The 12065-nt window shown below is 36.1% G+C and overlaps 1 protein-coding gene across 1 annotated transcript in view; it reads left to right on the top strand.

The window, feature by feature from the left end:
* Positions 1–6684: 6684 nt before the first annotated feature.
* The window catches only part of LOC137645843 (uncharacterized), a 207904-nt gene continuing 202523 nt past the window's right edge, over positions 6685–12065 (top strand). The window contains exon 1 of the mRNA XM_068378826.1: positions 6685–6946. The gene's annotated coding sequence lies outside the window, so the exon portion shown is untranslated. The remainder of the gene's footprint in view (positions 6947–12065) is intronic.

Raw genomic sequence — 12065 nt, 5'->3', positions numbered from 1 at the left:
CAATTATAATTTTTGTAGAACCTCATACATAAAATAAATCTAAAGTTCATATTAATCTGCAGATTGGTGATGGTGGGAGATTTTCACCTGATCGCTCACAGCAAGCGAACCTATAGTGCTTAGAATGGTCTCTGCGATAGTCCGTATTTCATAATTTTAAATTGGAAGTTGGGAAACTTGTACAGTTTCTGAAAACATTTGACAGATGGAATAAGATTCCCTGGCTGCTGAACGCCAGACTGCGGTTTGAATCCCGCTCAAGCTCGCTAGTTTCTTTGGTTGCTGTAACCTCACCATCCTTGTGAGCTAAGGATGGGGGGTTTGGGGGTGTGTGGAACCTAAAGTCTATCTGCTGAGTCATCAGCAGCCATTGCCTGACCCTCCTTGGTCTTAGCTTTGGGTGGAGAGCGGGCTTGGGCGCTGATTATATGCATATATATAGTCACTCTCTAGGGCATTGTCCTGCTTGATAGGGCAATGTCACTGTCTCTTTCCTCTGCCATCATGAGTGACCTTTAAACCTTTAAACGCCTTTTCTGTCTGTATCTAAAGCCATTTGACAGATGTTGGAATGAGATTCAGTTTTCAAATATAAATATATATATATATATATATATATATATATATATATATATATATATATATATATATATATATATATATATATGTATATATATACATATACATATGTGTATATGTATATATATATATATATATATATATATATATATATATATATATATATATATATATAACATATATATATACACATATACACATGTATATGTATATATATATATATATATATATATATATATATATATATATATACATTATATAAATAGATTTATATATATATATATATATATATATATATATATATATATATATATATATATATATATATATATATATATATATATATATATACCAAAAAAAGGGTAATCAAGTTTCTATTAACCCAATATATTGGTTTTATTTTCCCATATCAACAAAATTAGAAACTTTACTGCAGAATAGAATTTTAAAAAATCTTAGGAAATAATATCCACTGATGAAGTAAATGGAAAACAGCGCCCTTCAGCAACTGCTAAATTCGCTGCCTTTTTTTCAATTTATCCTTATATTTTCCCTCTCATGAGAAGATTTCCTGTGGATTATTTCCAGTCTAAACACACTCATATTTCCTTCACAATTTTCTCAAATTTTATTGCATAAAACACTAACTTAAAATAAGTTTGATGGAGCATATTCATCATCTCTTTCAAAAAGAATTTTTTTTTTTTTTGCACACATTCTCCATCTCCTTCAAACATGCAAATTATGCAGTAATTTGCAAGAGGATATTGCAATATCTCGAAATAGACGAGAACAAAAAAGAACTTGAACAAAAAGGGAAAATAAAAAAAACTCACCAAACTAATTGGTCTCCCCGGCCCCAAATCCCATAATCTAACTCAACTAACTGGATGAAAAACAAGAGAGAAAAGTCAGTCACAAACGTTGCCCCATCAAGCAGGTCAATGCCCTAGAGACTGACCATATATACATAATATGATAAGCGCCCGAGGCCCCTCCCCCTCCAAGCTAGGGCCTATGAGGGCCAGGCAATGGCTGCTAATGACATAGCAGACAGACCTGTAAGCTCCCCCCCCCCCACCCTTAGCTCACAAGGATGGTGAGATTGTAGCGACCAAAGAAATGAACGAGTTTGAGCGAGACTCGAACCCCAGTCAGGGAAATTACCACTCAGACCAGTATTTCTTGTTGTGTCAGCAGAATTAGCAGTGACAGCAGTAGCCATGGTTTCAGTACCTCTCCTTATAAGCCTTCTGTGATTGTTCTGTCGTGTTCAGTGACTGGGACTCTTCCATTGTAGCATTAACCAAGGTCTACAGAGTCCTTGGTGTCAACTTGACCTTAGAATGGTCACGAAATGTGCTACTGTTCGCTAAGTCTTCTTGTGTTTATTCAGACTCTCATTTGACTGAAGTCGCATTTCGTCCTCATCTTAATCACTGGTTTTCGGTTATCTATTTTTGTGTTTCGTGTTAATTTATTTATCTTTTCATCTACTTTCATTCTATAATAAAAACTAAATTTTTATTTTGATATATCGGTTTTTATTTTTTAATACCATACAAAAAATATTTGAAATGCTGAATATGTTCGAATCGAAACAAGGACCCAATTTGAAAATGGGTAAAAGCTGAAGATACTCCCGGAGGCAATTAAAGGTTTAAAGGTCGCTCATGAATGGTTGGAGTTCTCTAGCTTGAGGGTACACTCGGACACATTATTCTATCTTATTTCTTCCACTTGTTTACTTAATGTTTTTTTTATAGTTTATATAGCTAATATTTATTTTAATGTTGTTACTGTTCTTAAAATATTTTATTTTTCCTTGTTTCCTTTCATCACTGGGCAATTTTTCTTGTTGGTCCCAGGGCTTATAGCATCCTGCTTTTCCAACTAGGGCTGCAGCTTAGCAAATAATGATAATAATAATGATAATAATAAATAAATAAATAAATAAATAAAAGACAAGTATAACATTCATATAAAGGGTCAGATGTGGTAACAATAACACAAAATTAACTAAATTTCCGATAATTCCATTGCCATTGACAGGTAGGATGGCGGGAAAAATAAAATTAAAATATATCCCATAGTTAAAATAAATAAACAATTATAATATGCTGAGAACGTTCGGCATGTGGATTTTGTTCCCACTTAGTAATGACTATGAGAGAGAGAGAGAGAGAGAGAGAGAGAGAGAGAGAGAGAGAGAGAGAGAGAGAGAGAGAGAGAGAGAGAGAGAGAGAGAGAGAGAGAGTCCAGTTTTTCCGATGTTTTCCACGAAGGAAAACCAACTTTATAAGTAGCCTTGATGATATACACTAAAACAACTTGAAACTACGGGAATCTCGGGAAACATAATACGCTTTATTTATCATATAAAAAATCGTCCACATTAATCTATTCTTTTTACTTTTATAATTTTCAAGTAAAAATTCGTAACAAATACTTCCAGACACTACCAAAATGATAAGCATTTTCCAAAAAAATTTTTATGGTGGGCTACGCTATCTTGACTTCTTTATCACATCAGGAAATCAACGTGGAAAATAGAACTAGTTTTGTTATATATCAACACAACCCGACACCTTCATTTGACAACTATACTGACAATTAACTTTTTAGTTATTTTTCGTTATCTTTTAGAAAGCTTGTTCTATTTTAGAATTCATACTATGGATTACATAATCTAGTTGGTGCAAACACTGTGGCAAACATTTTTTCTAAACTGTTAACGTATCAGAAATTGTAAAATTCTAACCATACTTCTTTGTCTGCATCTTTTCCCACCTCTATGAGGGGTCGATGTTTCTGGCCAGGGAGTATGGTTAGAATTTTACAATTTCTGATATGTTAACAGTCAGGGAAAAATGTTTGCCACAGTGTTTGCACCAACTAGATTATGTAATCCCTAGTATGAATGCTAAAATAGAACAAGCTTTCTAAAAGATAACGAAAAATTATATATATATATATATATATATATATATATATATATATATATATATATATATATATATATATATATATATATATATATATATATATATTCTGAAACTATTCATTTGCGACCGTAACGAGTGTTATTTTCGAAGAGAGCGGAATGTTTTCTATAGAAAAAAGTAGAATTTTTCCTAGGTTACATTGCCCTGTAATACAGAAAAATAATACCCAGAAGGTAACAAACCCACCTAACCTAACCTAACCTAGTCGTTCCCAGGTTGCAACCCCTAGCTTAAATAAATCCTTAGATTATGATAAAGTAAATCACAAATAAATCCTTCCATTATGAAAAAGTAAATCACAACTAATTCCTTACCTTATGATTGACATCGTCGCCTTTTTTTGTTTTCTTGGCAATCGTTACAAAAGCTTTGCAGTAGAAAATCAAGTCAGAATCGGACCTTTGAGGCATTATTTCCTTGTTATTTTTTAATTTCACAAGAGTAACAATAGCTTTACACTGAACGGAGAGCATTTCCATCATAATCAATTGTCGACATAATCTTAATTACATTAATTTCAAAATAGATTAATGTACTTCCCTAAGTTCACCTTTCCAGACATCTTTACGAGATGGTGGTTAACTTAAAACTGAAGGCGAAGGTAAGAAAAAAATGACTGTTGTAGAACAACATCCAGGAACTTATGAAGAAATTCTTTTAAGGTATTAATTGGTTTAAAAAAAAAAAAAAAAAAAAACTTGACAAATACGTCATTGTAAATACACAGAAAGCTTCACAAACTATGGGAATAAACGCATGCGCAATAAGTCCCCTCCAGTCTCTCAAATGTAAAGTTTCGACTTTAAGTGAAAAACATACTTCACATTTAAATCGACTGATATGTAAGTTATTTTGCCCCAGCCCCCATTAAACATATAGAGAAAAACAACAAACTAGCCAGCACTCGCCCATTTCTTAAAGCGAATTTCATTTTCGCTAGCAATTAAATTATCAGATATTAACCGATGGATCTGTTATAACAACAGAGGATGAAGAAAGCCAACATTGGATGAAACAGTTTAGTGAGGAGATACAAAGGGAATAATGGAAATATATAGCATTCTTATTCTAAAGAGACTATGGAAAATATTGAGGAAAAGCTGAGAGATGAACAAACAGGATTTACAAAAGGTAGAAGATGTAGGGCCCAAGTTTTCATTTTGAGACGTACAACAATGCGTAGAATAAAGAAATCCACTTTTGATGGTATTTCCGGACTATGAAAAAGCATTTGATTGTGTGCACCAGCCAATTTTGTGGAGAATCCTGCTATATCATGGAATTCCTCTAAATATGAACATTTGATTAAGTATGTTAATGAGAATAGCAAGTGCAAAGTTAATGTCAGTGGAGTCCTATCAAATGAATTTCCAGTGAACAGCGGAGTACTCCAAAGGAATGTGTTGTCACCTGTTATTTATCCTCTTCATGGAGATGGTGGAGAAGGATTGGACTGGATTGGTAATAGGAAATTAGCTGACCTAGAGTATGGTGATGATGCTCTCCTCCTTAGCAGGACATCACAGGATTTGCCATGCTTGCTTACCGTAATGTATGAAATATCACACAAGGTTCGGCAACAGATTAGGAGAAGAAAAGCAGAGATGATGAGAACGGAATATGCCATGGAAAATGAAATATCAATGGAAGGAGAAAGGATTAAGGATTAATGATCAATACAAGGTAATTAGAATTGACGATTAGCGTAATATTGAAAAAAGCAAATCAGACAATGTTTATGTCAGTTTAGTAAAATCTGTGTTACTGTGTGGACATGAGTCGTGGTATGACAATGAAGCACTCCAATAGATTTGGCAGATTTGAGAACAAAACCCTCAGTAGAATATTGTGATTTAAATGACAGAACAGGATTAGAAGTGAAACTATAAGAGGGATTACTCGAGTGCCATATGTGGATGAGATCCTGGTGAGGTGTAGATGGAAATGGTTTGGGCATGCTCTTCGCACTCCCCAAGAGAGAATGGCTCACCAAATATTTAACTGGGATTCACAACGCAATAAAAGAGTTGGAAGGCCCAGTCCTATATGGCTGAGCATTATGAAACGTGAAGTTGGAGATGATGAGTCGAGAAATAATGAATTAAAAACTCAAGATAGAGACGACTGGCGAAATTTAACCGAGGTCCTTTACGTCAATAGGCGTAGGAGGAGATGATGGTGATGAATGATGATGATTATGTTTTTTGTGAAATATTATAGTGGCCCAAGCGTAACGTAACACGTCAGAGAGAGAGAGAGAGAGAGAGAGAGAGAGAGAGAGAGAGAGAGAGAGAGAGAGAGAGAGAGAGAGAGAGAGAGGGGGGGGGGAGAGAGAGAACTAGCTAATATGCCAATTCCTGATGAATTTTCTCTGTATATGCGAAATACTATCTTGGTTATCTGGATAATATACACTGACTTGTTATAAGAGCACTGGCAAGTAGTATATAAATATCAATAATAGGCTACTTCGAAAGTCTCTATTGCCGAGTAAGATATAATCCATGTTATGCATAGCCTACTGAAATTATATTATGGTATTTTCTATCCCTGTTCATACTTTAGAATAAAACAAATTTAATTCTTCCAGTAATATAGAATACTCTTAATATTACTATAGTATTTCATACAAGACTTCAGAATAAGTCCTGTAGGCTACTGTTAATATATTTTCTAAGATTCTGTAAAATTTTGTAATTCATGTAGACCTATCCAAAATATTAGCTGCTCGATCATAAACAATGGATTTTGGCCTTTTGCTTTTATTTGTTTTTTTATGTAAAGAACATAAAAACCAGCTTAGACTACATCGTGGAGATATTTTAATACCACCATGACACACTCGATAACCTACCTTTCTGCAGTGATAAATACAACTTTTAAAGTAAATACCTGGTAGAACACGAAAGATGAATGATAACATGAAAAACACAGTACTATTAATAGAATGAAAATAATACAGTACTCGCGGTGTATAAAAAAATACGCCAAGTGTCAGGAACATATGTTATGGTATATATTTTTCTCAGTATCTGGCATCCTTTAATGAATTGCTTTCTCAGAGCGCCAATAGATGGCATTGCTAACTGCTAAGTGATCGTTTCATTTAACCATAAACAAAGAAAAGCATTATGACGTTTAGTTACATATTGAAGCTAAAAGAGACTTATCCCCATACTTACTGTTTTGTCGCCTTAGTCATAAAAAACTAGTGTGAATTGTAAATGATTTTGAGAATTGCTTCTCTCGAAAATAGACAGTTTTTGAGATACATCATCATGCAGCTTCTGCTCCAACTACCAATCACAAGGAACGACCTTGGCAAGTAGATGACAGCCTGCACCTGGAACTTCTGATTAAAGGTACTTTAAATATATGTCTAGATCTATTACAATATGATTGTTTTAGATAAGCTTTTCGATTTGGTGTTTATGGCTAAGCTACCAGTAGGATTCGTCCCAGTATTTCTATATGTTTATTTCATTATGATTCAGGTTAGGTTTTGGGGCAGCTGACATTAAAGGAGGTTACGTTACGAGTCATTGTATTTTACTAGTTTTCGAATTTCCCACGTACAGTTGGGTGCAGGAATTCTTGGCACACCTCTCGCTGAGGAAATGCATTCTGTTACACCTCTACTGCACACAGGGTTCCTGTGTGTCGACTTGTCCATGACCTATTCCATCTCTGTAAAAGTGTTCTGCTAGGTAAATACATGATACTTTAGCTACTAGCAAAACTGGAGTTTGCTATCAGAAATGGACGAGTGCTGGTTAGTTTATTTTTCTCCTTGTTTAATAGGGGCTGGGGAATAATGACTTGTGCATTGGTCTTTAAAATGTGAAGTATGTTTTTTTCCATTGTTTACATCTGAGAGACTGAAGGGGACTTATTGTGCATGCATTGTATCCAATGGTTTTGGGAGCTTTCTTTGTATTTACAAAGACGTATTTGTCAGGTTTTTTTTTTCTTAAACCAATTAACAGCTTATAAGTACTTCTTCAGGTAAAGTTGTACTGTATTACAGATTCTCATTTCGAACAGAAAATATATGTTTTCCAGTATTAAATAACGTGATTTAACCGAATTTGAATTTCAATTAAACCGCAAACGGAACAACCAGTTCGACTAACTTCAAGTAGCTGAACTGGTTGGTGTTGTTGCAGTTGTAATGAAGGTGAAAACCGGTTAAATCACATTATTTTCTACAGGGAAACATATTTTCTGTTAAAATATTTAAATATAATGGCTCTTGTTCAAATTCCGGTTTCACTTTGCTCATCAAGAACGTTTGTACTGCGCACACTAACATTAGCAATGGTATTCTGACATTAGCGATGTTATTCTGACATTAGCGATGTTATTCTGACATTAGCGATGTTATTCTGACATTAGCGATGTTATTCTGACATTAGCGATGTTAGTCTAACATTAGCGATGTCACGTTAAAATTAGCGATGTCACGCTAAAATTAGCGATGTCACGCTAACATTAGCGATGTCACGCTAACATTAGCGATGTCACGCTAACATTAGCGATGTCACGCTAACATTAGCGATGTCACGCTAACATTAGCGATGTCACGCTAACATTAGGGATGTCACGCTAACATTAGGGATGTCACGCTAACATTAGGGATGTCACGCTAACATTAGCGATGTCACGCTAACATTACCCATGTTACGCTAACATTACCCATGTTATGCTAACATTAGCGATGTTACGCTGACATTGCTAACGTTAGCAATGCTACACCAACATTAGCAATGCTACGTTAACATTAACAACACTAAATATAAGGATTCTTGTCCTGCCACTGGCTCGCTTCTCTCGCATGAGAATTAAACTTCAAGCTCGTATATACTGGCAAGCGGTAATGTTGAGCTGCGCATGCTAAAAACATTAAGATTAAAGAAATTAATGGCTTACTTTTATGACCCGGATGACGAAACTTGTGGGTCACCGGGGTGTTGAGAATGTGACGTCTCAACTTCTATGCCTGGGATGTGGAAGGTTGTGGGTCATCGGGGTCTCGGGGGTCCCCTTGACTGTTGCTGTATCGGAGGGTAGAGGCGACTGGCAGTAAGGAAGAAGTGGTTCAATAAGGTATGCTCTAGGTAGTAGTGGGTAAAAATGAACCTGGAAAATTATTGCCTGAAATATTCAGTCTTCATTCCAGGTCTCTGGACCCACTCCTTCACTTCTCTCCAGAGTCGTTCTATATTTTTGGTATGGATGGTTGGGTCTTGGGGGTCAACGAAATGTTCAGAATGGTTTACAGTTTTATGTTGGTAACGTATTTCAGAAAGAGAGTTGTAGGCAGACCACTTACCACTAATAATTACGCTACGAGGTTTTATATATTGCCAAATGAGGGGAATTAGAGTTGCAGCATCACGTTTAGTAGATAGGGGCGCGGACTAAAGGGATGATAAAAAATTTCTTACACGTTCAATACACCCAAAAACCCATATGGCACTTAACGGTCTTCCACGGTTATACTTTGCTTTTCCAAAATGGGACTCGTCTATTTCAACAACTATACCGTCACCGCCAATCGCCTCTTGATTATCGAAAAAGTATTCCGTGACCTCCGAACAGAAATTTCGCCAATCGACACTGGTTTTAGATGATATATCAATACCCTCCATGAGTGTATCATGATCCCAATGTTTATGTAAGAAGTGGTTCACAAATAATATTATCTTCCATGGGGGAGTCGTCTTTTTCCAAAAAATGTACCCTTGTAGGCAGTAACTGTAAAACCACATCACCGTTTCTTCTTGTTTTAGATACCTTAGTTTGAATATCTTTCCTGTATGATAGCAAGGAACGGCACTTGGGAAACTGTAAACATTGGGGTATTACATTGGGATTTAAGGAAATTATCAACATTGGATGACGTATCAAAAAATTCCCCTTGAAATTTAGCAAATGCTATTAAGTATGGAATATTGCAGCCGTTACGAGTTTCTATAACTTCCATCGTAAAATACAAAAAAGAAACTCTCTTGAAATAACAAAGACCTGTCTAGGACAAAGGTTTCCACAGAAAATGATTTGTTGGAAGGGGTATGAAGAGACCACTTGAAGAGATAAGGGAAGGGGGTTGGGAAATACAGTGAACCCTCGCTACTTCGCGGTTCGACAATCGCGGATTCACCACTTCGCGGGTTTTTTTCCATAACCCATAGGCCTATATATATACATATCGCGGATTTTCCGGAAAATTCGAAAATACCGCGAAATCTGAAGACAACCAAATACGATATTTTGTTACCTGTAATTCCATTAATACTGTAATTAGTAATATCTGCTCTTACTGATTGTTCATTGCATTAAATATGATATATAATTCAGCACAGAAAGAAATAAAACACGAAAAGAGAATGTGATCATACGATAATACTGTACAGTACTGTACAGTATACAGTACAGTACGTAGTAAAATTAAATCGAACATGAAACGCAAATCAGATGCAGTCATACCATATTAGAATGGTGTAAGGCTGCTGATGGCTACTACTGTACAGTACTACAAATGTAATGGATGTGCTTCTTTTCCATGAATCTTTTGTATGTATACGTACGTAGTACTGCATCCAATAATATTCTTTGTTGCAAAAATCACATTTCGAATAAGCGTACGAGAGAGAGAGATACATAGAGAGAGAGAGACACACATCCTACAACAAAAGCGTAAAATAGCGTACGTAAAGCTATTATTATTATTATTATTGTTGTTATTAAAATTATTATTATTATTATTATCATTATTATTATTATTATTACTGTATTACTGTACTGTACTGTATTATCATACGATAATTCAGTACTGTATACAGTACGTAGTAAAATTAAATCGAACATGAAACGCAAATCAGATGCAGTCATACAATATTAGAATGGTGTAAGGCTGCTGATGGCTACTACTGTACGTACAGTACTACAAATGTAATGGATGTGCTTCTTTTCCATGAATCTTTTGTATGTATACATACGTAGTACAGTACTGCATCCAATAATATTCTTTGTTGCAAAAATCACATTTCGAATAAGCGTACGAGAGAGAGAGAGAGAGAGAGAGAGAGAGAGAGAGAGAGAGAGAGAGAGAGAGAGAGAGAGAGAGAGAGAGACACACACACATCCTACAAAAAGAATAAAACACTGTAGCATACGTAAAGCTATTAAATATTGTTATTATTATTGTTGTTGTTGATAAAATTATGATTGTTATTATTATTATCATTATTATTATTATTATTATTACAGTACTGTACTGTATTATTATCATTATTTATTATTATTATTATTATTAATACGTACGTTCGGTATGCGCGGGGCATCTTGTATGAGTTGGTAACCTACGCATCATATACTGTAAGACGGGTTGTGATTGGTTCAAGCGCTGATAGATGACAAATCAGAACTCAAGTTTTGTTATCTAGCCTGTGATTGGTGTTTTGCCATCATCTCCAGCTTCCAGCATCTAGGTTCTCGCGGGCCCGGATCGTCCACTCTCTGTTCCCGCATATCGCTGAGTAGACGTTCTTAAGTTTGTGAATCTGCGCTGTGTGCGACCTTTTTAAGTTGAACTTTTTGTCAAATCCTACTGTAATGGCTCCCAAGCGTTCTGCTTCTCTTAAGGCTGGTAGTGAGCCTAAACGCCACCGAAGGATGATGACGATAGCTGAGAGGGTTACGCTTCTCGATATGTTAAAAGATGGTAGAAGTTACGCGTCCGCTGGGCGCCATTTTGGTATCAACGAATCTACTGTTCGCTATATCAAGAAGGACGAGGCGAACATTAGAAAGACGGCTGCAATCACCTTTAGCAGATCAGCGAAGCGAGTCGTTACAACGCGTAATAAAACGATCGTACGCATGGAAGGTGCTTTAGCTGTGTGGATTGCCGACTGCCGGAAGAAGAACATAGCCTTGAGCTTACATGAGAATTTTGCTGCAAAGGAACCTAAAGACGACGACGGCAACCATGCTGAAGATGATGATGATGATGCAGATGATCCTCAACCAGGGACATCCACTGATTCCCAGCCTCAGAAACGTTTTTCCGCCAGCAAAGGATGGTTCGCAAAGTTTCAGAAACGCTTCGCCCTGAAAAGCGTTTCCCTGCATGGGGAGGCTGGTTCGGCTGACACTGCCGCTGCTGAAACTTACGTGAACCAGACGTTCAAGAATATTATCGCCGAAGGTGGATACAAGCCGGAACAAGTCTTTAATATGGATGAGACCGGCTTGTTTTGGAAGAGAATGCCGTCGCGAACTTTCCTGTTCAAAGAGGAAGCCAAAGCCTCTGGCTTTAAAGCATTCAAGGATCGCGTTACCCTCGTGATGTGTGGCAATGCTGCTGGATTTTTGCTAAAGCCGGGGCTTATTTACAAGTCGAAAAATCCTCGCGCTTTGAAAAATAAAAATAAGAATCTCCTTCCCGTGTACTGGATGCATAATCAAAAAGCATGG

The sequence above is a fragment of the Palaemon carinicauda genome, chromosome 8, assembly GCF_036898095.1.
Source record: "Palaemon carinicauda isolate YSFRI2023 chromosome 8, ASM3689809v2, whole genome shotgun sequence".
Taxonomy (NCBI): domain Eukaryota; kingdom Metazoa; phylum Arthropoda; class Malacostraca; order Decapoda; family Palaemonidae; genus Palaemon; species Palaemon carinicauda.
Note: the sequence above shows the minus strand (reverse complement) of the source record. Positions and strands in the feature narration are given on the sequence as shown.